Source organism: Marmota marmota, unplaced genomic scaffold (assembly GCF_001458135.2).
Source record: "Marmota marmota marmota unplaced genomic scaffold, marMar, whole genome shotgun sequence".
In the NCBI taxonomy this organism is placed as follows: domain Eukaryota; kingdom Metazoa; phylum Chordata; class Mammalia; order Rodentia; family Sciuridae; genus Marmota; species Marmota marmota.
This window is the reverse complement of record NW_026000240.1, coordinates 21,487,523-21,493,445: the sequence shown is the minus strand read 5'-3', so window position 1 is coordinate 21,493,445 and position 5,923 is coordinate 21,487,523. Positions and strand designations below refer to the sequence as shown.

General features: G+C 45.0%; 1 long non-coding RNA gene across 1 annotated transcript; it reads left to right on the top strand.

Annotated features, from left to right (window-relative positions):
• Positions 1 to 1,604: 1,604 nt before the first annotated feature.
• On the top strand, positions 1,605 to 5,180 carry LOC125613559. The gene is made up of 2 exons (XR_007344110.1): positions 1,605 to 1,823; positions 4,973 to 5,180. It is a non-coding gene; the product is annotated as an uncharacterized LOC125613559 (long non-coding RNA).
• The last annotated feature ends 743 nt before the right edge of the window (positions 5,181 to 5,923 follow it).

Sequence of the window (5,923 nt, the reverse complement as noted above, 5' to 3'; positions counted from 1 at the left end):
GCTGCTGCTTCGGAGGTGCTGAGGGACTTCTGTGCCACTCGGCTGCCCCACTGTGCGAGCCGAACTGAGGCCTGCTATTTGACATCTCTCCCTACCCCAATTAATATCACGAAAGGGCAATGTTTATGCCAAATTGCACACCGAGAGGCCTTTTACTCCTAATTTAAACTATTAAAATGCCATTAAGAATTGCACAGCACATTTCGGCACTGTTTTCCTTCATTATTTCTTGTTGAAGAACAACCATGTGGAAAGGAACGCGCTTGGTTTCTGTGAAAAGTGGGGCTCGTTTTTCAGGACAGTTTATGGTGTCCTTTGGAGGGATTTATGGTCCCCAGACCCAACCCCTCTACCCAGAGATGGAGTTAGCAGATACGATTTCTGTCAACGAAAATAAGTACGGTCAATACAAACATACCAGGGCATTTATTTTAAACATTTGGTTGAATAAATCATCATGGCCACCACGCTGGGGACAACCTTCATTTCCACCACGGAGCGCTTGGCCTGTGATATTTCTATTCTGTTTGCTCGTTCCTTTTCAATAAAGCATGAGCATTTACTGTACCGTGGCTGATAGCTCATTGGGGGTTACATCTGGTGCACGGATGCAAGGCTGGTGATGCGGACACAGGTTGGTATGTCACAGGAAACTTTTCATGAACATATAGTCTACTCGCCTGGCTTGTTATTTTTGAAGTTTGGGCCAATTTACGTGTTTTTTTTGAGATTAAAACACACACACAGTTTGATCTCGGCTTTGACCTTTTAAATTGCTACCAGTTAATCTTTGGCTAAAAGCATGGAGAGCGAGAATAATTATATTTTGCGAAAGAAGCAGGTTATGGGCACAGAGGGTGATGGCAGTAATGGTAATGTGTCTCTTAGCCAGCGTTTGGATGCTAGAAATGGCATAAACAAAGAAAAAACAGTATTTTGTGCATTTTTTTGTGGAACAAGTGGACTTAGATGTGGGAAGGCTCCTAGCTATTTTCTTTGCCTTGTTCTCCTCTGGGTGAGCGATGGGACTGTCAGGCCAATACTGCCCACGGGCGGCTGTGGCAGGATCAAGGAGAGTTCTCAGCTCATGTGCTCTGCAGTCATTTAGGGAGCCAGTGAGGTTAGGTCTGAAGTCACAGTTTCCTTAGGCAGTGTCTCACTGACCTTTGAAGGAAGAGCCATTTTGGCTCCTTTGCCTGGTAAACTCCCCACCGCGGGGGAAGAGTGGCTCCTGCCAGTCCCTCCACTTAAGGGCAGAAGTCATCATGGCGCCTGCTCAGAGGGACCACTGGGCTGGGCTTTCATCCACCAGCTCCTGGGTGCAGCCTGCATGTCCACCCTTGAGCAATGGATCAGTTACCCTGACTACTGGTGGGCACTGACTGGTGGGTGGCAGAGACTGGAGCTGTCTGGCTCTGCTATTGTGACAGGCAGCTTGTCATTTAAGGGACCTTGGAAGATCCTTCATTCCCACCCTCTTCTTGACTGAGGAAATGAGCAGAAATTCTCAAAGTCCCTGATGTCCAGGGGAAGACCTTCTATCGAGGAAGTCTGAGGATGTTTTCTCTCTGGGATAAGCATCGTCACAGCACCACGTAGTGAAATCACACGAGTTGTGACGGAGACATAGAGCAACTGCTATTGAACATGTGTCACTGTAACTTCCCCCAAAGCCAAACCTGAGCAGGGCGGGCTTATCCCAGTGATGCTGCCGATGCCTCCACACAGCTGTACTTCCTGCTTCTCCTTGGCTTCTACACCCTGTGCTGGACGGTGAAGCTTCCTTTAGAAATGGAGAAAAGGACACAGGGTGGTGTCATCAGGTGAGGGGTCAAACCTGCCCCAAGTGCTGCTTTACTTTCTCTTTTGTGGATGGGGGATGAGCATAACTTGTCATTATCTGCAGTGCTGGGCCAATTCTTGTCCTTTTATGGTGGGTGTGATTTCCTGGATTAGGGCTCAGAAACCCTTTGCAGAAAGGATCTGAGAAAGCTGGGTGTGGTGCCGCAAGCCTGTAATCCCAGTGACTTGGGAGGCTGAGGCAGGAGAATCACAAGTGCAAAGCCAGCCTCAGCAACTTAGCAAGGCGCTAAGCAACTTAGTGAGACTCTGTCTCTAAATAAAAAAATAAAAAAGAGGCTGGGAATGTGGCTCAGTGGTTAAGTGTCCTTGGATTCAATCTCTGGTACCAAAAAAAAAAAGGTTGCTGAGAATAAGATGTGATAGACGCAGGAATCTGTCTGCAAGACGCTGGGCAGAGAAGACATGACTACCATGACTACTGACTCCAGACGCTCCCTTCCTCTGTGATTTCTGAACTGTTTCTGCTACAGTTTCAGAAACAATTTCCTCTTTGGCAAGTGAAGGGAAGAAGTGGAGCACTTTCTCTCATTGGATGGAAAAGTTCTGTTAGTTAAAGTCTCGTATGGGTCATGTGATGCCTTATAGATCTTTATTTCATTTGAGAACACGATTGAATGTTTATTATTTGTTAAGTTTCCTTCATGAGGACCTCGGGCCTGGATTGGCACTTATTTTTTTTTTTCACAAAACCCACCTCCCCTTACTCCGTATGATTACCTGAGATGATTCATTGAAATTCCTCCATGCTTTTGTTTCTCAATTCAAAAATGGGAAAATGTGCTGGGCACCGTGGTTCACACCTATAATCCTAGAGGTTTGGAAGGCTAAGGCAGGAGGTCGCAAATTCGAGGGCAGTCTCAGCAACTTAGCAAGACCCTGTCTTAAAATAAAAATTAAAAAGGGCTGAAGGGCGTGCACAGTGGTGTCCACCTGTAATTCCAGCAGCCTGAGAGGCTGAAGCAGGAGGATTGTGAGTTCAGTCAGCCTCAGCAATGGTGAGGTACTAAGCAACTCAGTGAGACCCTGTTAAATAAAATATGAAATAGGGCTGGGGATGTGGCTCAGTGCCTGAGTGCCCCAGAGTTCAATTCCCAGTACCCACGTGCCCCCCCCCCCAAAAAAAATAAATAAATAAAAAAGGGCTGGGGATGTGGCTCAGTGGTTAGTCATCTCTGGGTTCAATCCCCAGTATCAAAAAAAAAAAAAAAAGGAAAATTTTAGCTTCTTTAAAGATTGTTGAAGATTAGAGATAACGTACGAAAAGCATATAGCACATTGAAGGTACTTAATAAAGAGATAAAGCAGGTACTTAATAAAGAGATATAGCAAAATTATATCTGCCATCATTGAAGTTCTTTGATCAAAAAGAATAACCATTCTCACAGTTGACTTTAAAATGTATGTTATTTTGAACAAACTGACTCCCACATAATTAGAGATTTTAATCAACTAAAAATTTTTGTTGGTGCACAATTATATGCCATAAATGGCATTCATCAACATATTCACACATGCACATAACACAATGTGATCAGTTTCATTCCCGGTACCACCTCTTGGCTCCCCCTCCCCGCCCCTCTGGCCTCCCTTCTGCTTTCATGAGATCCCTTTTCCTCCCTGACTTTCACATATGAGAGAAAACATGTGACCCTTGACTGTCTGAGTCTGGCTTATTGTGCTTAACGTCATGTTCATGTTTACCAGGGCCTATCTTGTGCCTAACTAACGAAGTATCAAGAGGGATCTGGGGTCATGTGAATGGTGGGGAAGTGAGGTCTGAGAAAGGAGAAGAAGATTAAGAAGTGAGGATGATTGTGAAACTGAACAAGAACAGGATCCCAATTCAATGTGGAAGGAACAGTGGACGGCTACCATCCACCGTGCTGTGTGGCAGAAACTTCCACAATACCGAGGCAGAGCCGCACAATGGCTAACAGCCTGGCTCTGGAGCCACTGTCTGGACTCGGATCCTAGCAATGCCATTTATTGGGCAACCTCGACCTCTCTGAGCCTCAGTTTTCTCAACTGAAAAATGGGATGACAGGTTTTTCTACATAAGGTGGCTATCAAGTTAATGCCTTGATATGTTTGAAACATTTTGAATCAGGCCTAGTAATAATTCAATGGATGTTTGCTTAGAAGTCATTGGATCCACATTTATTGGACATCTTCTACCTGCCAGACCCTGCTGTGGCATAGGAGAGAGCAGTGGCAGAGTTCCTGACCATTTTTGCAATACATGTACAGAAATTCAAGAAAGGAAAACAGAGGACAAGGAGACATCCAATGTGGGAGGGAAGGAGATCAGGGATGGCTTCTCTGAAGAAGGGGCACTTGCCATGACTTATGATACAGGAGGATGATCTTAGAGCCTACATCAAAGGGTGGAGGTAGAGAAAGACGAACTTCTAACAGGGGTTCAGACCTGTGACATAGTCCTGTGGTCAGGCCCTCCAGAGTTATATCGTTCGATATCCATTTCTTTTAATGGAATTGGAAACTGGGTAACTATAAGAAAAATAATCACAAGTGTTAGGCGATATGCAGCAGAGGAGAAAACTCAATTAAATGCATGTTCCACATTTTTAGGAGAGCTAATTCCCCCTTCCCCCACTGGAGAATCCCCAACTCTGCTTACACCCATTTCATAGACTTGGACAACTAAACTATTTACAAGACTAACTCATATTCCAAGTTGTCAGCATTATACATTTGTATATTAGCACAAAATGCCAGTGTTCCTCAGACAAATGTCCGAGCTCAGCAGACCACAACATTTACACTGAATGACAGAGAAGCTAATTGTCTGGGTGCTGCTTGTGGCTGAGTGTGGTGTGGTCAGCTCAGCTGTCTGTGTGGTCCTGCTGGTTGCCTATCCAATATACAATTTCACTTCAGTCAGAGTGGCATTTTGGGTGGGATTGGCAGTATGTCCAGCTCAAACATAAACACCTCTCAGACTCCCTAGCAGCTGATGACCATTCGATACCATTCTGGTGACTGAGTTGTAAGTACCATGCTTCCGAGGGAATTGTGGAAAAGCATTTGCTTTCTGTATACAAACTTTACCCCTTTCTGTCCCTTTCTCTTCTTCCTTTCTGGAATGTAGATGTGATGAGTGAAAGTGCAGCAACTACTTTGAAACCTTGAAGCAAAAAAAACACAAAGCCGATGTCCTAATATGGAAGTCCTGTGGAGCAGAAAGAAAAACTAGAATCCTGGTGCCAGTGTTGAGTCTCTGAGCTACTGCTACACGGCTGACCCCCTCCCTGCAGATGGCTTCTAGCATAGGGCCAATAAATCCTCATCCATTTCAATCCCTGGCCATCAGGTATTCTGTTATTTGTAGCTGGATACATTTCTAACTGATACAAATGGCTTCTATCACAATGGGCTAGCAGACACATATAGATTTCCTTTTTTTGAAATGGGCACTAGATTTCATGTGAAAACAGAGAGTGTATGAGTGGATAATGAAAACAATATACAGTCTATTTCTCTGCAGGAGAATTGGCCTTTCTAGCCACTGCTTTGTCTTAAATTATGGCATCTGGCCTCCTATGTCTTTTGTTTCTTAAAAAAAAATTTAAATTGAAGCACTCCATTGTGCGGAAGCAGATGGGCCACTTATGTCTCTGGATCTGGCTGGGCTTCATGCGCTTCTTATTCAGCAGCCTTGCTTATCCTGGCTCTTTTTCCTTTGGGTCACATCCCCCAGCTTCTTCCTGGAGGGATACAAACCATGCTCTCTCTGTAGCTGTGATTTCAAGAGGCACCTCTGGTCCCTTCATTTTAGCCAGGAGTGACTTGATTTAAAGTCAGACAGGTCAGTTAGCATCCTATTTGCTTTTCTTGGCTCTTTAAGAAAAACAATTCAACAACCAACGCATCCCCAGGTAATTGCATTTTCTCTCCTCAACCCTCCTCCCTTGCTTCAGCCCCTGGCTTTGTGTGAGAGGAAGAGAGACTGGGTTTCAGGAAGCTGCAGGTGGAGTCTGACCCCTGCACTCCCCTCGATGTGGCTGGGGGAGCATCGTCTTCAGCCTCTTCCAGCCTTCAG